Source organism: Pelodiscus sinensis, chromosome 3 (genome assembly GCF_049634645.1).
Source record: "Pelodiscus sinensis isolate JC-2024 chromosome 3, ASM4963464v1, whole genome shotgun sequence".
NCBI classification, from domain to species: domain Eukaryota; kingdom Metazoa; phylum Chordata; order Testudines; family Trionychidae; genus Pelodiscus; species Pelodiscus sinensis.
In genome coordinates, this window is record NC_134713.1 from 75284546 (window position 1) to 75307583 (window position 23038).

At 42.7% G+C, this 23038-nt stretch overlaps 1 long non-coding RNA gene across 2 annotated transcripts; it reads left to right on the forward strand.

The window, feature by feature from the left end:
- The first annotated feature begins 4517 nt into the window (after positions 1–4517).
- LOC102454449 (uncharacterized) lies at positions 4518–15239 on the forward strand. Of its 2 annotated transcripts, XR_012902310.1 has the most exons (4): positions 4518–4715; positions 4834–4893; positions 13385–13485; positions 15000–15239. It is a non-coding gene; the product is annotated as an uncharacterized LOC102454449 (long non-coding RNA). The 2 variants fall into 2 exon arrangements; XR_012902311.1 differs by lacking the exons at positions 4518–4715; positions 4834–4893 and adding an exon at positions 5526–6086.
- The last annotated feature ends 7799 nt before the right edge of the window (positions 15240–23038 follow it).

Sequence of the window (23038 nt, forward strand, 5' to 3'; positions counted from 1 at the left end):
TGATGTTCTAATGTATGAAATCAGGGCTTCTTGCACCAGAACTCTGATGCTCCTGCTTAGGAATAAGCCCTTTCGCGCAACTGTTCTTGTGCAAGAGGCCAGTGTAGACAGGCAACATGAATTTCTTGCGCAAGAAAGCCGTATGGTTAAAATGGCCATCAGAGGTTTCTTGCGCAAGAGAGCATCTACCCTGGCATGGATGCTCTTGTGCAAAAGCACATCTCTTGTGCAAAAGCACACGCCAGTGTAGACGCTCTCTTCTGGAAGAGTTTTTGCACAAGAACTCTTCCGCAAAAGAGTTTTTGCATGAGAATGCACCAGTGTAGGTGTAGCCTAGTGGTTAGGGCTCTTACCTGGGGTATGGGAGAGTTATGTTTGTGTCCTTGCTCCACTGAATATTTATGTATTGGCACAGAGTAACATCTTAAACAGGAGCAATGAAGAAAGACCTAGCCTCGAGGTTAGGACAATTTGGGGGAGATATGGGTTCAAGTCCTGAGTGAGAGTTAGTCTCGGGCTCTCCCACATCCTGGGGGAGAGCTTTAACCACTGGAACACAGACTATGAGGAAAGGAAGGGGTGGCACCTGCTCCTCTTCATTTTCTGGCAATGACAAAGCTGATGCGGCAGAGGCACTTCAGTTCTGATTCAGGCTCATAGCTGCTAATCCCAAATTAGCCCAGAGTTCAGTGCCTAGCTCCATTTGAGGGGTACTGCTTAGGCCTCCCGCCTCCTTGGCATTTCCTATTAGCTCAGTTAGCCAACCCCCTGTATAATTTGCTGCATGTTGTGAATCCCATTTTTAGGTGTCTAACTGCCCCCATGGATTGCATAGGGACCAGGACCAGACTAACTAGAGACCGTTGATGCAAATGGCATCCCATCTAGTCTGGAGAGTTGGCAGCCTTAGGACAGCGTGGGGCACCTGGAGCCTAACTCATGGCTGTGGATTCCACTGTGCAGCAGAGTGTTGTAATGCTACATCTCATCCCCTTTGTGGATCTAGCCTGAAACCATTAAGGCAGAGGTGGGGAACCTTTTTTGGGTTGGGTGTTTCTGATCCACAGAAAAATCAGTTGGAGGCCACATGCAAGTAAGAAGCAAAACAAAAATTAAAACAAAAAAACCTCTCAGTGACACTTGTCCCATTCCTCTTGTTCACCAGAGCTTTGGGGGCCCAAGCTAGTAGGTTTTCTGTGTACCAGACCCTCGGAGGGGCTTTGGGGTGCTAGAGTGGGGAGCCCTGAGCCTCTGGGACCAGATCCAGGCAAGCTGAGGGGGCCACATTCAGCCCCTGGGCCTTAGGATCCCCACCCATGCTTTAAGGGCACATCTACATTGCAGGGAATATCTGTGGCACCAAGGGCAACTGACTTGGCCTTGTGAGACTCAAGCTGCAAGGCTAAAAATGGCAGTGTCGATGTTCCACCTTTGTAGAGTTTCAGAGCCCAGGCTCCAGCCAAAGACCAAATGCCTACACTGATTTTTTTTAGCTTTGCAGCCTGAGCCCTGCAAACCTGAATTAATTGATCCAGGCTCATGGTGCCCTGGGTCTCTGAGTACAGTACAGGCAGTCCCCGAGTTACGCGGATCCGACTTATGTCGGATCCGCAGTTACGAACGGGGTTTGCTCCGCGTCTCCCTGGTCTGCTGGAGACCAGCAGACCAGGAAGACGGGGAGCAAAGCCTTTGAGGACGCCGGCAGCGGGACAGCTGTGGCGCGTCTGGGCTGTCTACTGCCCACGTGCTCTGCAGCTTTGCTCCCCATCTCCCTGGTCTGCTGGTCTCCAGCAGACCAGCAGATCAGGGAGACGGAGCAAAGCCGCCGAGAACCTGGGCGGCAGGACCATGGTGCGTCTCGGTCCACCGCCCGCGTCTCCCTGGTCTGCTGGGGGGGGGGGGGGCGCGCAGCTAGTACACCACTCCCCCCCCCCCAGCAGACCAGGCTTTTCTCCAGACGCCTGTGGTAGAGCAGCTGGGGCACTGCCGGTTGGTCCCGCAGCGCCGCTCTAGGCGCTACTGGACCAACCCGGCAGCACCCCAGCTGCTCTGCCCCAGGCGTCCTGATTCAGCCGCTGATGGTCAGTTTCAGCAGCGGCTGAATCAGGACTCCTGGGGCAGAGCAGCTGGGGTGCTGCTGGGTTGGTCCAGTAGCACTGAGGAGCGGTGCTACTGGAGCAACCCAGCAGCACCCCAACTGCTCTGCTCCAGGCGTCCCCAAGTCAGCCGCTGCTGAAACTGACCAGTGCTGACTACAGGAAGCCCGAGGCAGAGTTGCTCTGCCCCGGGCTTCCTGGAATCAGCCGCTGATCAGTTTCAGCAGCAGCTGACTTGTGGATGCCTGGGGTTCTTAAGTTGAATCTGTATGTAAGTCGGAACTAGCGTCCAGATTCAGCTTGTTGAAACTGATCAGAGGCTAATTCCAGGAAGCCCGGGGCAGAGCAACTCTGCCTCGGGCTTCCTGTAGTCAGGCGCTGGTCAGTTTCAACAGGCTGAATCTGGACACCAGTTCCGACTTACATACAGATTCAACTTAAGAACAAACCTACAGTCCCTATCTTGTACGTAACCCGGGGCAACCAAAATGATTAGGGGTCTGGAGCATATGACCTACGAGGAGAGGCTGAGGGACTTGGGTCTGTTTAGTCTGCAGAAGCGAAGAGTGAGGGGGGACTTGATAGCAGCCTTCAACTTCCTGAAGGGAGGTTCCAAAGAGGATGGAGAGAGGCTGTTCTCAGTAGTGACAGATGGCAGAACAAGGAGCAATGGTCTCAAGTTGTGGTGGGAGTGGTCCAGGTTGGATATTAGGAAAAACTATTTTACTAGGAGGGTAGTGAAGCATTGGAATGGGTTACCTAGGGAAGTAGTGGAGTCTCCATCCCTAGAGGTGTTTAAGTCTCGGCTTGACAAAGCCCTGGCTGGGTTGATTTAGATGGGATTGGTCCTGCCTAGAGCGGGGGGCTGGACTTGACAACCTTCTGAGGTCTCTTCCAGTTCTATGATTCTATGATAAGGGGATGGTTGGATGAAATAACATGATCTTGGTAACTAATTGACCATTCATTATCAGTTGGAAATAGGTCAATGGAGGGATGATAGGAGTTGCTATAGGGAACTTTCTGGGTGTCTGGCTGGTGAGTCTTGCCCACATGCTCAGGGTTTAGCTGATCGCCATATTTGGGGTCAGGAAGGAATTTTCCTCCAGGGTAGATTGGCAGAGGCCCTGGAGGTTTTTCGCCTTCCTCTGTAGCATTGGGCACAGATCACAGCCGAAGGACTCTCTGCATGTTGGGGCCTTCAAAGTATTTGAGGGCTTCAATATCTGAGACATAGGTGAGAGGATTATTCTAAGAGGGGTGGGCGAGATTCTGTGGCCTGCACTGTGCAGGGGGTCAGACTAGATGATCATAATGGTCCCTTCTGACCTTAAAGTCTATGAGTCTATGAGATTGCCTGTATAGACATACTCTATATAGGCTACGTCTACACTACAAGGTTTTTGTGCAAAAATGGTCGGTTTTGCGCAAAAACTTGTGGAGCATCTACACCTCAAATGTACTTTTGCACTAGTAAATCAGAGGGCTTTTGCCAGTGTAGGTAAATCTCCTACAAGGCATAACTCCCTTTTGCGCTACAGCTATTGCACAAAAAGGCAAATGTGGACACTCTAGAAGAGTTTCTTGCACATGAAACTCCTATGGGAAAAAGCACAGGTGCTCTGATGGCCATTCTGTGAATGTCTATCAGAGTTTTCTTGTGCAAGAGTGTCCATGCAGTGTGCAATGCGCTTTGAGGTGTGGACATGCTCTTGCGCAAGAAGTTTTTGCACAAACACACTTGCTCAGAAGGCTTCTTGCACAAGAAGCCAACAGTGCAGACATAGTCTATGTTTTAAAAGTCCTTAGTGCAAACCATTCTTACCAGAGTCTTTGTTAGAGCCACTGTTTTACTGATGCTTGACCTATTAGGGTAAATGAAAAGATAATTGGCCTCACTCTCCACTCTGTCACTCCAGTTTTACACCAATCTAATAATGCTTTGGGCTGCAGTGTCAACAGCTGCTGAACTTTTGTCACTGAATAAGATTCAGCAAAACGGTGCAAGGACTCATCTAGGTGGCCTTATTAGCTGTACTTAAGGAAAAAATAAAGGTACAGACACAGGTGTGAGATGCTTATCAACTTCACCTACCATCCACTTATTTAAGAGGATAAACTATATGAGAAATGCTCAAAGTGCAGGTAAAGCTGTATGGCTTCCAACTCTAGCTAATGCAGCTGTGAGCTTAAACATTTTTCTGCAACTCCATTCCCACAATTTCATTTCCAGGAAATAGAAGCCAGGAGAGGCCCCTCTCCATGCCCCTGACAGAACCTGAGATTGGGGTCAGTTCTAATGTTCTGCTGACTTAGAAAACTTAACAAAGGGATTGAATTTGGTAACCATCACATCTTCTCTGAATTAGATGGTGATTAATAAATTCCGTAGGCAGGTGTTCTGCGGGTGTAAATTGGCAAAGCCCAATTGATTTCCATGTTTGTACCAGATGAGGATCTGCCCAATGCTTGTTTTAGATATGTTTGGCACAGCACTATGCTGGCATTCAGCCAGAAAAAAAGTTAATGGATCATATTTAGGACTGGTATAACTCTGTTGGCTAAGCAAGAAGTTACATGGATTTTGCTCAGTGTTCCTTTGCTGATGTGGAAATCATGGTAATCTTAATAGTATGTTTTCTGTTTGTTCTTTTGTCAATATCTGGATGTGACATGTGGAGGAGTTTCTGAAATCTTTCTTTTCAATGATGTCGTTTTCTACTTGTTGAACTGCCAGGGTGCCATGAGAAATCTGTTCACTGAAAAGACAGAAAAGCCAAGATGTACAGCAAAAATGGTATGTGGTCTCTTGCAATAAATTACAGGTTTACTTTTCATGTATTGCACTAGAGGCGGCACTGATGCAATTAGCTACAGCTGCTAACAGAAAGAAAACATGCATCTGTGGATGGATCAGACTAGAGGGAACCAACTTGTATTCTTCTGGAATTTATCACTGTAAAAAGGAGTGGGAAGAACTGCAATTTTCATTCTTTGGTACAACAAACTTTAATTACCTTTATCGTCTTTTGAAACACTAAAGCTGCATGCAAAACCTGCGTACCTGAATAAACACTTTTACTTTATTACAGAGCAATTAGCAAATACAATCAGTTTTATAGCAGCTCATGTGAGGGAAGAATTTGGTAGGGTCATTTTCTGGAGTAAAGATTTTGAAAGGATTCCTTACTGGAATAATGAGCAATACGCCCAATTACTACCTTTAGTCTTAAAGTGTCCCATGTGAGTTTCTATTGCAAGAAAGGTGCTGGTCTAATTTTCCTACAAGCTTTTGTTCCCAGCTGTTCAGTACCTGTTTATTCCCAGCAATTAGGTAGGGGTGTTCCCAATAACACAGCAGTAGGAGGGGCTAGGTCTTTGGAAGCTGTGTATGGTGCAAGCACAGCTTAAACCTGAATTCCCAAGTCCTGGTTCATAGCAAAGAAGCACATTTCCTTCTGCATGTCCTTTTCAGCAGCTTATCTTCTGCTTGCTCTTTTTCGCCTGGCCTTTCATTCTTCCTTTTCACACAAGTTCTTCATCAATTTCTTTTATTAAGTTTGTGATTTAAAAAAAAAAAACTTGCTCCCTCAGAACACAATTTTTTTTTTCCAGGAGCACCAAAACTGGACTTTATTATTTTTCAATTACCTTTTGATTTTTACTAATTTTTAAAAATCCCAACTTGATGAGTCTCCTTTTTGTTCATCCTTCACATTCCTGTTCTTTGATTACACAGGAATATGTGACCTGGGTAATTTTCAGTAATGATATTTCCTCTATCCATTTCTTTACTCTGAACATTTTCCTTGGTCTTCTCTGTGTTGTGCTCTCTTAAGTGCTAGCCACAACAGAGAGAAATCAGAGACACAAAGTGGGTGAGGTAATGCCTTTTTTGTTCTTTGGTTTGTTGATTGGGGTTTTTTTGGACTAACTTCTGCTGGTGGAAGAGTCAAGCTGTTGAGCATCAAAAAGCTCTTCATCAGGAAGGTAAGCACACAAAATGAGGTAGATTAAGCATTTTTAAGAGAGAAGTCAAACACATGTCAGGCTTCTGACTTCTGCTACTGCTTGCAAGAGATTGCAAACAGCAGTATTAAAATTATTCCCATATACTGGATGCTTTTCCCAGGCCCTAAGTAATTCTGCACATGTGACACATCTATATTTCTTCCCTCAAAGGAGTAGTACAACCCATATTTCTCCATGGAGTTTGCTAGCTATAAGGGCTGTGCACCATTCCGTACAGACCAGAATCATCTCTGCAGAAGTGGAAGGGATGATCTGTATTAGTGGATCTAAGGCATGGATGAAAATGGGGGTGTTATCTCCATGGTAGATAATTCCTTTCCTTCAGCTCTCTGGAAGACCCTTGCATGGGTGTTTTGAAGGGCCAGGGCTTCAAAAGCAGGGACCAAGACTATTGCTCTCTGGGACATCAAGCCACTGTTTTCATATATTTTTATCATCTTGGACTGAGATATTGTCAGAACAGCTATTTCTAGGCATTTGGGGACCCATCCAATTTAAACTGGAAAACAGTCACCTTCTAGACTGGGGTTCTGAACTGGATTCACAATCATAAAGGGAGGCTGGATTTTGTGGAGTTGGATTCAAAAGGGATCAGATTGAAGGTTCCAGTCTTTGGCTCATCTCTAATTGCCAAAAAGAAGCAAGCAAAGTTCACAAAAACATTAGCAGTAACATAGCCTGATCTCTTGACTGACTTTTATTTTTAAAGCTGTATTTAAAAGTAAAATGCTGCCACTTTGACTTTCTCACTTGTTGCACAGCCTGCTTTAATGTTCCATCAAAACAAAGAAAACAACTGTTCACACATTAGGCATACATTAGCTTTGGTGGGAAAGAAAAACAAATCAATATTACATGTTTTAGAGAAGGAAAGGAGCCAGGGTGTGTGCCTAGACAACAAATTTCTGTAATCTCCAAACCTATAATTTATTTCAGAAATGTTTTATTACCTCGAAGAGGAGAGAGGTCTTCCCAGCTTGCAGGATAATGAATGATCCAGGTGTGAATGAAAATACATGAAAGGAAAGGAAAGATCTAAAGAAGAAAAGTTTCAAAATTGTTAAGTTAAACAATGTCTCTTCAGACCTCTCCAATCCAGATCCCTCAGCTTGCAACTCTGGAAAGGAGACGAGCTGTTTTGCTGCTGGTACAGCGACCTACTTACATGCCCACAGAGTGCCAAAGGGATGTAGTTTAAGCATTTCAAGGGCACTTTGCACATCTATGGTTGTAAACCAGCTTCAAGAAGCCTTAAACCATGGGAAATAGGTTAAAGAAAAGACTTGGGGGGGTATGTCTAGACTGTGGTGCTCTTTTGGGATACTGGAAGTACCCCAAAATAGCAACACCGCATCTTTAAAAGTACATGCTATTTCCTGAAATAGCGGGCTACAGGGATGCTGGAATAGTGTACCCTTGTTCCACAAGGGTTAAGGGATTTTTTTTGGAATAGTCCCTTATTCTGAAATTTGGCACTGTGTAGACAGCATCAAATTTCAAAATAAGCTCTTTCAATTTAGGCTCATAATAAGCTACACAATTTGCGTAGCACAAATTGTGCAGCTTATTCTGACAGAAGGGTGCTGTCTAGATGAGGCAGCTGCCATTTTCTGACTAGCTAACTGCAGAAGTTTTCTGTAGCATTCTCAATAAAAATGCTTTGGAAAATGGGAAGAACAACCTGTGCTCATATTTTTTTCATTCGTGATGCTGAATATAGAAGATGTCCAGAACACATTTTAGCTAAAGAACAGTGACTACTTATGCCGCTCATGAACAGAATATTTCATGTCAACTGCTCCCACAAGGAAAACTGGCAAGGCTTGTTTTATTCAGTGTTTGCTTAGGAAACCATGTTTAGAAACGCCACCAATAATGAAAGACAGGGGAGTGGATGCAAATGGATCCTTTGACTAAAGTGAGAATAAAGTAAATCTTTCCATATTCCACTCACACTTGTGTTACCTATACAAAATCTGAGGAGGATAAAAAGCAGAATCTTCTATGAAGACTACCATGAAAATTTGATGACCTGTTTAGTGCTTAATTACTGCGGGGCTACTTTAATAGGTGCTTTTAAAAAAACAGAGTGATACCAGCACTAGCTCAGGGAATTGTACCCAGGAACAGCTTTTATTGGACATGTTTGTGTTGGATGGGAGACGAACTACTGGTAATGCCCAAATAGTTGGCCTTGCTGATAGTAAAAGTGGTGCGTCAAAGAGGCTAGACAGTGCATTGCTCAGAGCTTGTTTTTAAGGCTTCTGATGATGGAGATCCTGTGGAAGTTAAAATTCTAGTGGTGGTCACAAGATTTAACTGGGGCCTGTATTCCACACACCTCTGTGCCAGCTTTTCTAGTCCATACAGAATGGAGTTTGCCCACTGATGCATGTTGAAGGCCAAATACAAATTAATGGTTGTAACTAAAGACTAATATAGTCTGATCAAAAGAAGCAGAAATCTGGGGGAGCCAGGGTTCTCCTAGTGAAGAGTGAGGTGCATTGGCAGAGCAGTGTGTAGTGATATCTCATTGCCTTGTTGGTTAAGCCTGCTTCAAGACAATACAAAATGACCCCTTCCTTCCTTGAACACAGAACTCACTCACAAATTTTTATCTTAAATGAAAAACAAAAGAAAGATACAACAGAGATTTAGGATTTGGGCCCTTACTTATGTGGGCCATCCCTTTGCAGCAAATGGGTCTGCTCAGTAAGATGTTCACAGCTCGGCCCTGGTGAGTTGATTGTTTCAATCAAGGATTTAAATAATTGCTATTTGAAAATATGTGAGAGAAGCATAACTTCATTGTGGATCGCATGTCACTAACATGGAACAGAAAACATAGGATTATCCAATGGTTAGAACACTCGCCTGGAATGCTGGAAACGAGTTTTCAATTCCCTGCTCTGTCCTAGAGTTCCTGTGTGACCTTTGGTATGTCACTTACAGTCAGATTTTCAAAGGTATTTAGGCACCTAGTGATGCAGACAGTGTCCGGTGGGGTTTTCAAAAGCATCTAATCAATGGAAGTTAAGCCTCTAAGCACTTCTGAAAATCTGACTCATGCCAGTCTGAAACTCTAGGTGCCTAAATACCTTTAAAAATTGGGACTGAGTCCCTCTGTGGTTCAGTTACCGGTGTATAAAATGAGGGTAGTAATATTTACCTGTGAGATGCTGTGGCAATGGGAGCCGTATGAGTACTTAAGGCCTGGTCTATACTACATGGTTAGGCTGACACAAGGCAGCTGATGCTGACGTAGCTGTGGGGGGAAAAAAAGAGTAGTCCTGTAGCACCTTAGGCCTGGTCTATACTAGGACCCTAGTCCAAAATTAGCCCCCAAGGTCAAATTTGTAAGCCATGCATCCAGACTACCAAGCCCATTATTCCAGAATAAGGAGCTGTAGAATTCGAACTCTGTAGCCATGCTTTTCATGAGGAATAATGCTATTTCCAAACTAGTAAATCCGAATTAGCAGCACCAAAGCTTCCACACTAATGTTATTTTGGATTTATTGGCTTCCAGGATGTCTCCTGCAGCTCCCCAGAGTACTTCCTAGGGCTCTGAATCCAAGGTAGGGCGTCCACATTAACGGACTACATTTGATTTTTCCCTGTAGTAAGAACACAGAGCTTCGAATTTGTAAAATCAGGTGCCCAGAAGTCGAACTTAGTAAATTCAGACTAATTTCCTAGTGTTGACAAGGCTTTGGAGACTAATAAATATAGTAGCATGATCTTTCATGGGCAAAACCCACTTCTTCAGATGAGTTATGACTTTCACTCATCTGAGGAAGTGAGTTTTCCCCTGAAAGCTCATGATACTATTTTTTGTTAGTCTCTGAGGTGCTACAGAACTACTTATTTTGTTGTCATAGTCTGTAACTTTAAAAAAAAAAAAAAAAAGAAAAACACAGCTACCCCTCTGGGATTTTTAAACAGATAGCTGGAAGTATCTTCACTTAAAATTGGCTCCTTCTGACAAAAGTGCCCATTATGCCAACTTAATACCACCTTTCCAAGTTGCATAGAGTCAGGCTCAATGTAATTAGGTTAAGTCAGTGGTAGTTGAGACATTGCTTACTTTACTTGTGCTTATGTTTACTGACGTTCACCTTTCCCATAATGTCTCCCCTCAACCACTCTGGTTGCTGTTGTGAACTCTACTGTCCAATGTGTTAGGGAGACAGGAAATTGCCCTTCCTTTTAAAGCTCCATTAAATTTTTTAAATTTGTTATCCTGGTTTCCTGGCGTGGTGAGTACACATAGAAGCACTCCAGTCTAGCTAGAGTGTGACTGTGCTGTGACCATGACAGCTACCTGCTGGTAATGGATCTCCTGAGAAGAAGAGGTTGTACTGCTAATTCGAATTTATTGGCTTCCGGGTGGACTCCTGCAGCCAATTGAAATGTCAACATCAAGGAGTAAATTGTTCAGGGTGTGTTGGAGAAGGGTGCTGTGCACAAAACAAGCAATTTCAGCAAACATAACAGGAAGCCAAGAATTGATCTGGTGCAGAGCCGCAGACCTGCCATTTCTACAAAGAGCCGCATGCCATCCTCAGCATAGACCTCCCCCTCCCCCAAAGAATTCCTGGACATGTCCAAAAATCCCAAGTCACAGAACCTTACTGTGAACAGCAAGGAGGAGGAAATGGGTAAGGAAGAGGAGGAGGGGGACAGGTGATCAATAGATCCTGTTGCACAGTGAGCAGGGCCTGTTTTAGGACACATCTTTTGATTTGCTCATTTTTGATTGTGCTAGAAGTGGTAGTGGAACAACTGAAAAATGCAGAGTTTCTGTTGGCTTTCTTGCCCCTCTAGAGTTAGTCATCTTTGCAAATGTACATTGTGTTTTTGTTACCCAAAAATGAGTTACCAGCTAATTTTGCTGGTTAGTGTTGTACTGCTCTTAGGAATTTAAAGCTAAAGCTTTTAATCTTTGTCTGGCTTTTATAGGCTTAGAAAGGGAAAAGCATGCATGGAACGAACTGGCTGTAGAAGTCCAGTGTAAGCACTTAACAAAAGTTCCTTTGGGTCATTCTAGTGTTTCCCGAAGTTGGGATGTGAAGGACTAGCCAGGGAGCTTCAAGATGTATAAAATAAAAGGTATAGGCACGTGAGGGAGGTGGGACTGGCTTCATTTTCCTGAGAGGAGCACTATAGGGACATGCTAGGGGCCCTAGCTCTTTGTCACGTGATTGCACCAGAATCGTAGCTATTGGTTTCTTTTTAGAAGATATTTGTAACCCTCGCTCTTTGGAAATGTGAATGGACCTGGAACCAATGCTTGCCTGAGTCTGCAGAAAGCCTAAAATAATAGTTCTAGAAATGTGAACTCCAGACATGTCAGTAATGTATTAATTCTTAAACCCAACCTGTCAATACCCTCCCAACAAGGAACTCTGTGCACGGGAGAAGAACAATTAGGGTATGTCTACACTACAGCGTTATTTCAAAATATCTCATTTTGAAATAGCTTATTTTGAAATAACGCCTCTACACACACAATGCATTTTGAAATAGCGTTTTGCTATTTCAAAAGTGCGCGTCCACATTGAGTGGACACTGAATCGCATTTAAGTCTGGCTGGAACCAGGTCCGGCAGGGCATCAGGTCAGGAGTTACTTTGTGTGGCTGCTGCCTGAGGCTATCTGAGGCCTGTGCTTAAAGGGACCCTCCGGGACAGCCAGTTCTCAGCTTTCCCTGCTTGCTTGCCTACCTTGAAGAGGGACAGCAAAGCATTTTGTCTCTGCATGCTCTGGTTGCCCTCACTTGGGACATCACAGCACTCTGCAACATGGAGCCGGAGCTGCCCCATGGCACTCTGGTGCTTCTCGTGGACGCGTTGCTGTGAACTTGGCTGCACTTTCTGTAGGCTGCCATCCAGGAGGTACATCATGGGCTGTCAGTATCCAGGAGGCCTTGTGGGAGAGCTTCCACCCTGAGGAGCACGAAGAGCTTCCCTGGTCTGCCCCACTGGGTGCTTGTGCCTCATTCCTCCCTCACATCCTTCCACTTACTCCTCCCTAACCCCCCTTCCTGATGTCAAATAAAATGCATGTATTTTCATGTACACAAACTCTCTTTATTTAACAAAACTGGAGGGAGGGGGGATGAAATTCTGGTGAGACTGGGGAAAGGAGGCGGGAGAGGGCAGGAGAGATGGAGGCAGAAACCTGGGAGGAGGGAGCTGGAAGGGGGAAGCAAGGGGAAGAAGGGGGAGGGGAAGCTCAGGGTTGGGGGTCTCACTGGACCAACTTGATTTTCATGCAAACTTGCTCCTGGGTTCACATGTGGCCTTTGGTGGCCAGGCTGGCAGCTATCCTGCCATAGACAGCCACATTCCTCCATCTAGTGTGGAGATCATGGACGTTGGGGGCTTCCCCCCTAAACCTGAATAAGGTCCATGATCTCCACCCTGGTCCAGGAAGGCGCATGGCTTCTCCAGCCACTGGCAGGCTCCTGGCAGCTAGTAGACTGCTCTTGGGGAGTGATGGAGGGCTGGCTGTCCGTGGCTTGCTGGCTCATGTTTTGGGGCCACTGGGTCAGGGGCAGTGACTGCTGGTTCTGGGCTGACAGGCTTGGAGCTGGCACAGGCACTGTGGCCAGAGTCAACCCCTTTAAGGGCTCTGGGAAGTGGGGCGGGAGAGGAGTGTTCTTGGTTGAGGCTGGAGTGGCCACCAGGGCACCCTGGGAAGGTTGGAGGCCCCCTATTTTGATATGTCTACACAGTACTTATTTCAAAATAGCTATTTTGAATTTGGCATTATTCCTCACTGAATGAGGTTTACCAAATTCAAAATAAGTACTTCACTATTTTGAATTAATTTCAAAATAGCGGTTTGGCTGTGTAGACGCTAGGAAAGTTATTTTGAAATAATGGCTGTTATTTCAAAATAACTTTGCTGTATAGACATACCTTTAGTGGGCCTGTCTGACCTAAATAATTGGATACATCCCTGATGCTGAGGTAAGCAATGGAGGATCCTCCAGTTGCCAGTCTTTCTTTTTTGAGAAGCAGAGATGTCTCTTCTCCTGCTTCTTGATAAGAGAAATATGCCTCCATCACTGCCTCTGCTTCACTAGAATTTGGCACTCGAAGTAGGCAGAGGCATGTAGGATGTTCTGAGGGCTGTGGATTCCATTATCTGTGCCACATGGGAAGAGCCTGGTGGGATTTCTAATCATAACTATAGGCTGGGCCTAGCCACGCCACAGGTCCTGATCCTCCAATTTATCTGTCCACCTAGAACAAGTAAGATGGGGGTCCTACGTATTCAAACACTAATGAGAAGACCGCCACACGACTGCTGTGACAGTGCATCTCTTCAGGGAACCATTTGTAAAGAGGGTATGTTGAGAACCATTGACCCAAACTATACACCTGTATATGATGGAAACCACTTCAAGCCAGGGGGAAGGTGATAGAACATCTGCCTCTGTTTGCACCTTATGGCTACGTCTACACTGGCCCCTTCTTCAGAAGGGGCATGCTAATTTTGAACTTGGGAATAGGGAAATCCGTGGGGGATTTAAATATCCCCCGCGGGATTTAAATAAACATGGCCGCTGCTTTTTTTCCGGCTTGGGGAAAAGCTGGAAAAAAGCATCTAGACTGGCGCGATCCTCCGGAATAAAGTAGGAATAAGATCCTCCGGAAAAGGGCTTTATTCTGGAGGATTGCGCCAGTCTAGACGCTTTTTTCCGGCTTTTCCCCAAGCCGGGAAAAAAAGCGGTGGCCATGTTTATTTAAATCCTGCGGGGAATATTTAAATCCCCGAGGATTTCCCTATTCCCAAGTACAAAATTAGCATGCCCCTTCCGAAGAAGGGGCCAGTGTAGACGTAGCCTAACTGTTTCACAACAAAGTGCATTAAAATAAACATCTAAGCTAAGCAGAAAGTTGACATAGTATGTCTCCTGCCAGGAGTATGCGCCACAGAAGAGACATACTTTCACTATCTTTCTAATGCTATGAAAATAAATAGCCATTAGAAGCTTCATATGGACTGCCACTCTGTTCTCAAACAGGTTTAAAGTAAGAAATGACATTTGACAAGTTGTTAGCTCTTCTTTCCTGCTATTTCTCCTCACTCCACATTTCACTGCTATAACAGTGGGAAGGAAGAGTTGGAAACTGATGTTATTTCCTCCTCACCCCCACTCTTTTTGACTTTATGATCTCTTTGGAGCAGGGACTGTCATCACATTTATGGACAGCACTTTCCATATTTTGAGCATTACCAGAATGGAACAGCAATGCTAATACATAGTCCTGTCTGTCTCAGTGCATGTAAGCCCCGCATTATGAGAAGTCAGAAAACAAGGAATTTACACAGGGATTTAGCACACTAGAGCAGTGGTCCCCAAATGTTTTATCTTGCACTTCTGTCCCATCCACCATCACCTTGACACATCCATCGGGCACTCTTGGGAGTCAGGGCTGCAGTTGGAGCCTGATGCTGGGACCAGAGTAATTTCTGGGCCAGAGGCTGAGGCCAGGGATGCAGCTGGGAGTGAGACTGCAGCCAGGAATGGGGACAGGGCCAGCAACCAGTGCAAAGCCATGGATGGGGCCAAGGCTGGGGGCAGGACAGGGGTTGGTAGTGGAGCTGCATACAAACTGTGGTTGGGGCCCAGGGCTGGGGTGAGGCCCAGCACCACAACTAAACTTGACCAAAAACAATTTTAAACAAATCTGATACTCTACTAAATAAAAGCTATGCAATAGTACATCACAGAAAACTAGTTGAATAAATAACATTTCTTTCTTTCTTTTTCTTTTTCTTTTTCTTTTTCTTTTTCTTTTTCTTTTCTTTTTCCTGTTTTTGTTAAATCTTCCTCACTTCTGATTTTGTTTTGTAGGTAGTTGGAGATCTGGTTTACTTTAAAACAATGAAGTGGGCAGAATCCCCTGAGGTAAATTTATTGAGTACTGGGAGGTCCTGATGACACAACTGAACTGGCACCAAATCAATAAAAACAGAACTGAAGAAAAAAATAATTAAAACATTCTGTCAAAAAAGAGAGAGAGCAGTAATTAAAAGATGAAACCTATTGTTTTGCTGCACTAATTGCATTTTAATTTTCAATAGCCTGCTGCAGAGTATGAAAGCCCATGCCTATAAAATGTCCCAGTAACAGTGCTCTTTCTGCAGCTAGCGTGATAGCTGTGTTTATGTGCTGTAGCAGAGCGGTATGTGCTTTCAACTCTGTGTGGGTGAAACTAGCTTTCTTGTAAGATAGCATGAGAAAAATATTTCATTATTTTCTTGTCTGGTGTGGAAAATTGTTTCTCAACACACACAAACATATACAAACACACAGACACATGCAAAATGGGCTTGATTCTAAAGCTTTCATTTTTCGAGTACCTCCACAACTTTAGTGGGAGTTTTGCACATGGAAAAACAATAGTGTTTGGCCCAGGATATATATATACGTACATATAGTATTTATGTTCAAAATGTAATGTTTTTGTAATGTTAGTGGAAGAGAGTGTAGTGCAGCATTTAAAATACACCATTAGAAATACTTATTGGGCGTGATTCTGAAGTCTTTTCTTGTAAGAAATTCCTCATTGATTTCAGTGGGCATTACCCAGGCATGGTGGCCGTGAGATAAAACCCCAGATATAGCTTATGAGAAGCATGGAGCACATATTGACCAATTTTGGAGACAATTTACAACATGAATTTAAATAATCACACATAATAAAATGGGCATGTAGAGGAGTTTCCAGTCGGAGTATCAGAGATGATGCACACATAATCCTGGGATTTACAATGGACTGATACTTACAAATTATATTTCAGATTACATTTCAAAACTAGCTAACATTTATACTGCTGAATAGTCAAATTAAAAAGGAGTGAATGGTGAAAAATATCTAAGCTTAGCATATTTTAGAGAATTAGCTGACAAACTTAACAAATGTCCTTCAAACAATAGCAAGAAAAATATAAATTAGGAAAACAGTATCTTCTTAAAAATAAAACATTGGGCAAATTCTATGATAGTTTCATCCAGCTGAATCTCTCTCCACTAAATTCTTCCTTCAGCTATATCTCTTCACTCCTGTTGAGTACAGAAGAGATCTCCAGCGGCACCTATGAACATAATTCTACTACTATTCACAAAATCAGAAACAATGGAGTTAGTTTGAACTAAATGTATCTGTAATAGTTGCCAATATAAGGACATTTCAATTTAATTAGATCACTTTTGTATATAGATACCGATAAATAGACCAGGAGTATGCATTTTTGTGCTATCTAAATACCCTGAGTGCCAAACAGGAGAAGGAAACAAACCAAAAAAACTCTCCAGAGGGTTTGAAAGGCTATCATGCTAGCCATTGTAAATTATACGATTAGCAAGCAATGTACAGTTATAACTGTGTGGTTACACTCATCAATGTTGCAGAACAAAATAAGGCAAAATTCACAATGAAATGCTTTAGGAAGAGCTATTGTTTAATGAACCTTTCTCATATCTTCTAAGTTGGTAGTCTTCTGGCCTGATGTAAGAAAATCTCTGCAGAAATTATTTCATGGAGACATAGTATTCCCCAAATCCCTATTATTATGGTGCTAAAGAAATGTCCTGATTTACTGAAATTAAACAAACACAGATACACTCTTAGAATTCCTGTAAGTGCTGCAACCAGTAAATGGCTTTCATTAGTATGGTTGCAAAAACAAATACCTACCATAGGAATGTGGTGCACAAGGATAAAACATTTAATGGAAATTGACTTATTTCATCAATATTAGACAAAAGTCAGAAATATTTGCAGGAAAATAGAGCAGGTAGAAAGAACAAAATGAAAAAAAATCATTGCTTGATCTTCTGTAATAGTGGGGAGAGCAATTCCCCCTGCGTCGGGGACCTCACTACTGAGCTCAGAGCCAGGCTTGCCAACTGTACACTTCTGTAGTAGGAGCCCCTGATGCAAGTGGCAGCTGCCAGCCACCAGAAAGAGAAGGCATGATTGCAGCATGCCTCCAGCCTGCCCATTCTGCAATAGTCTGTAGGCCTGTAGCAGCAGAGACACCAATTAAGGATATTCACAAAGATCCTCTAACCTGTGTTCGGGACCAACCAGTTCCAAGCATTGCCTACCTTATTGAGCTGTGTTCTGGTTCTGTACTGTAGCCTATTGCCTTTCTGATGACAGCTCTGTTGTATTCTGTTCGGGCCAATCCTATTCTCTAGCTACAGCCTGAGGAAAGAGGGTCGATGCAAGGGAATTTCACTGGAGATGAGGTGATGGAATCGCTCTCTCTGGCCATGGAAAGGCAGGGCTTTTCCATTGCCATCACTGCAGCCTGAAGAAGAGCCTGTAACTGCTAGATATCCTTTCCAGGATCCATCTGCTTGTCCCCTCTATTTTGCCATGGAAGGAGACCCAGGAAGCAGCCCAGTGCAGCACAAAGGAGACATGCAGTCCCTCTGCAGATTCCAAGCAGCTCAACACCTACTTCTCACCTTGTCCAGAGCAGCATTGCCATTGTTGGAAATGGTAGCAAGCACTGATATGAGTGTAACTCAGGTGTTTTCACCTGCATGGGACCAAACCTGCCCTGAAGAAGACTAGATGGTTAAAAAGGTCCAAGTCCTAATGGGCCCATCAGTGTTAGCACTGGTGGAGCTGTATTAGTACTAGTGCTAGTGCAGGGGTGGAAGATTTCTCAAACCACCCAGGAGAGACATGGCTAGCGTGGCACTGCTGCTTATTGAGCCTTGCGTGCCTGTGGAAAAGAAGGCAGGATTTGTTGTTTGGTTTGTTGACTACAATAAGAAATTAATTCATGCTGTCAGCACTGCTTGTTTGCCTTTTATTCAGGATACAGGACTGGCTACTCCTTCCACTCATATGGGAATAGGGGAGTGAGAGCAAGTGCAAATGGGGGTCATGTCCCAAGCTTGGTGGGGGGAGGGAGCAGCAATTCTGCCTCAATACTCTTGCTGCCTCCAACCTATGGAAATGACTGCAGGAATACTGGGAGGTTGAGGTTTTATGGTTTGGCAGAGCACCACATGTACCCCACAGCAACGGAAAATTGCTTCACAGTTTAATTCTGGCCCCAACCAAGTAAACTTCGATTCATCCACATTCAGTCGCTATGTTAGATGTTATTCTGTGCATAGGAGTGTGGGGAGCGGGGGGAAAGGAGAGCTAATGACAGCCTCACTGCTTGAGTTTGCCATCAGATTGCATGGAGAGTCCTCAGCTCCATAGTTGTAGACAAAGATCCATATGTTTAGGGATTATGAGTTCTCCAGATCCTGAGCCTGAACATCTCTGCCCTGTTCCATATAATGAAGAGAGAGAACCACAAACAACTACTTATGGTATTTTCAGAGTATGTTTCTTTCTCCTGTGGTTATTCCTGATGATTAAGGCATAGTAACTACATGAGTGCAATCTCGCCGTTAATAAATCCTAGAAACACACACACAAAATAGTAACGGAGTTCCTTTAGTATCACTGGGCTGGATCAGCTTGTTAAAGATAAAAAGCCCAGTGTGCTGAACAATGTGCTGTACTATTTAACAATATAGCAAACCCATCTTAGCTGGTGGAGAGTCTGAAGGACTTAATACAGCCTTTCTGGCTCTAATAGCTGTAATTTTCTCTATAATATGAAATGGTTAGCTAGGCTAAGTCCAAAAGAATGAATATTTTATAACAAGATTTTTCCTTTTCTTGTATGTATTAGTACATACTGATTTTTTAATAAACAAATGAAAGTGAGTTAAATACTCTAATTTACTCTATTCTAAAAATACATTACCTTTTAATAGATTTTGGCTGTTACCATATACTAATCTGAAAAATCTAAATAAAATATTTCAAAGATACTCTAACAGTGAATGAGTGGTCTGATGCTGATGTGGTGTGGTGACAAAAATTTTACACTTTACTATAATGCACATCAGTTTACAAGAGAGCAGTACCAAAGTCCGTGAGTTGAGGTGAATATGAAATTAACCTAACAGAGTTTCCCTTTTCTTCTGATATATTAGCTGATGAAGCAGAGAGGAGGCATAAAGAGCTGTAATTGCAGTTGCATTTTTCCTATACTTACCCATTCAGTTAGCAGCCTTTCTTGGATTATGTTGTGAGAAGAAAACAGAATTCAAAGTCCAATGTTCCTCAATATCTAGATCATACTTCTTCTCAGTAGGCCTCATTTGGACTCCTTTATTTTGTTCTGGACACCACACTTTAAAAAATATGCATAGACCAATTTAAAAGGCTTCTCAGAAGAATAAAAAGGATAAAGCCAGTAAAAAGATGGTCCTAAGAAATAAGCATGTTAAATCTGGAAAGAAGACTGAGGGGAGGCATGACAACTGTCTGAAATTACATAAAAGAATACCAGGGCATAACAGGAAATAATGGACTTCAACAATAGCAGGGAGTTTTTAGGTTAAATACATAGTAGGAAAAATTCTGTGGGTCAAATTCATCCCTGGTGAACTTCAGTAGTCTTAAACCAGGGATGAATTAGTTTAATAACTCTCAGAAGAGTTAGGAATTGGAAGTTGCTAAGATTCAATGTTTCTTTAGAACATTTAGGCATCTCACTACAAGCAAGGAGTAAAATACTAACTGAATATGATCACCCTTTACAACAACAACACCACAAATATATATCATGTTTTATTTGTGAATCTCAAAGTGCTTAGCAAAGGTGGTGAAATATTATCTCCATGTGTCAGATGGTGTAACAGACGCTTAACAAATTTAAGAGAGTTGTTACGGTCTTGCAGTAAATCAGTGGCAGAACCAACAGAAGAACCCAGATCTCCTGATCTTATAACCAGATTCCCACACAATGATTCCCACAGTTTCAACAATAGCTAGCATTGGGACTAATTTAACAACAAAAGAAAATACACTCTGCACTGGGGGATCCTCCTGTGGCTAGTCGCTTCCTTTGGTATTCATTGTAATTAGTAACATTAGTGACACTCTATTATTTCATCTCTGGCATCTGTGAGGTTGTGCTAGTAGCTTATTAACAATCCCTAGGAAAACCATTATTATTATACTGTACATATATTTTAGTCCTCATGTAAAATATAAATAAGAATGTAAACCTCAACAGTTTAAATGAATAGGATGAGGTTTTCAGATCAGTCTAAGGTACTTAGACACATCTATCATTAACATTTAAATTCCATTATAAGACTCACATATACATAAACTTTGTAATGCCTTTGGTTGTACCCCCAACCCCAAATAAATCCCAAAAGCCATTTTGCAGTCCACACATTCCTGCCTCAGCCCTAGAGTTTCTACAGAAATACAACCAGAGGCCTGTTTTACTTTCCGGTCCAGGCCAGTTTTGATTTAAAAAAACAGTCAAGAATAATTGTTATAGAATGTTCTGTAAGAAAAAGGGAAAACAGAACAGTCTAAGCCAAAGTCCAAGCAGTGGCGTAAAAAGGCAGGCTAAAAGCTTAATTTACTTATTTTGGAACTCTTTGTCCTGACTTTTGCCAAAAGGAGGGACAGTCTTTTTACTTTGTTTGTATATTGCCTAGCACAAGAAAACCTCATAGCTGGCCCCTATGCACCACCATTATAAAAATAAAAATAAAATCATATGTCTAGGTCCAGGTCTCTGGATCAGGAGAGAAAGGACATGTTAATAGAACCCACTCATTGAAAGAGCCCCTTATCTGCAGGCTGTGTATAGAAATGAAATATCGAAGTCTTGCTTATTCGGTTCCTGGTTGATCAGATTCAACTTTTTACTCTTTTTAAAACAAATATTATAATCAGTGGATTTATGAATTGTGGAAGATGCCAGGCTGACATACCCGCACTGTCTCCATAGAGCAGGTATAAGTAACTGCAGTGTAAGCAATCCCAAAGTGTCCAATATGTCTTTACCCTGAAGGAGCTCAGTTAGGGCTGAGATCATAGTCCAATTCTCAGATTTGCTCCCTCCATAGCCTTTTTTGGGTACACTGGAGAGTATTAATTAATAGCAAATTTAATACTAACTTTTGTGATATGCAAAAAATGGGATGAAATCACCAGCTTATTTCACGTAGGCCACCAAACAACCTTCAGTTGCTAATGGCTTTTAATCACCACCAGCCAGAGACAGCTATGAACTGATGATACAGAAAGAAAATATTCTATACTCTTATCTACTGAACCATGCTAATTTTTAAAAATTATCTTTCTATGATGTTGCAACATCATTGATAAGCAGAGGCACAACCTTGAAAATAGTTATGATAGTGTGCTACCTCAGAGCCAATAAGAAGAAAAAAATATGTATTTGTATGATGTATAAATTGAGTAATTGCTCTTCAAGGTAGGGCATGTTTTAGGACTAAAACACTGAGACCTGATTTTCAAAATACAGGAAAACCTCAAAATATGCATTCAGATACAGGATACATGCAGACCAGATGCTTGCTGAAAAAACTTCAAAACGTTTTTAAAAATATTTAAAAAAATACTTAATGATGCTGATTGCATATTCAGGACTGGATTAAGATGTCCTGAGGTCCTACGATATGTTAAGTTTCAGCAGTCCCATGCTATTTCCAAAAAAGGTGTATTATTCTAACAAAAAATAGAAATAATAAAGTTTTATGTTTGCATATATACGGCTACATAAAGCAAAAATGCAACTAGAAACTAGTAATTTGTGTTTTTATAATCTGTAGCTGTATTATATAGTTTACTTAGCTTGTGCACAAGTCCGAACACAATTTATTTTGTGGACACAATTTAGACACTAATGTTAAAAAGTTAGTTATGAGTTTCCCAATTATATACTTCTTTTAGAAATATATCTGTGTCTATTAATTCTTTTTTTCCCCTTTTGTAGCTACTGTAGTTCCTAAATATGATATTTTTGGGTCTACTACTATAAAGTTGCTTACTAAACCACCACACATATTTATTTTTTCCTCTTCAGAAATATGTACTTGCTCAAATTTGAGGATTAGTTTTTAAGCACGTGAAATCTGTCTGATTGAATAGGCTGGCGGATGCTACCTTCACTAGTATAACTTTGAAAAAGTTTTCTGCAATGAGCAATTTCAAACAATTTATTTTACTCCTTTTCATCTCCCCAAACATCACAGTTAAGGGATACACTTTGCCATACTCATTTATTATATTTTAAGTATATTTAATTGGTTCTGAGATTCAGAGTATTATTTTCCTGACTATTCTGTCCTTCTCTGTCTTTCATATCACATTATTCCTTTTGCAGAATGTTTCAGTGGTTAGAACACTGAAGTGAGACTCAAGTGATCTGGAATGTGGCATTGCCACTGATCTGTGCTACTGTGATCTTGAACAAGTGACTTTTCCCATCTCATCCTTTGCCTCACCTGTTGATTTAGCCTGTACGCATTTTGTGGTAGAGAGATCCATTTGCAGTATGTCCACATAGTGTCTAATACAAGCCCCAATCTCAGTTGGGGCTTTTAGGCACTATAGTATAGAACAAGGGTGAGGAACCTAAGGCCTGGGGAATGGATGTGGGCTTCAGCTTGCCTGAATCCAGCCTCCACGGTTCAGGGAGGCCCCCCAGCATTAGGGAGCCCACGCTAGCATCCCACCTCCCCTAAAGTACACAGAATGTACTAGCCTGGGCCCCCCTAGGCTCTGATGTGAGAAGGGAATGTGGGGAGTTGCTTCTCAGTCAGAGGCCACATCAGTGAGGGCTCGTGGGGAGGGAGGGATTCTCACTTGTGTATGGCCCCTGACTGAGTTTTCTGTGGGTCAGCAGCCCCCAGCCCAAATAAAGGTTTCCCACCTATGGCACAGAATAATAAAGTTGCACCATATAAGTAGCCTTAAAACAGGTAGGTATGTCTACACTAGCCCCCTAGTTCGAACTAGGGAGGCTAATATA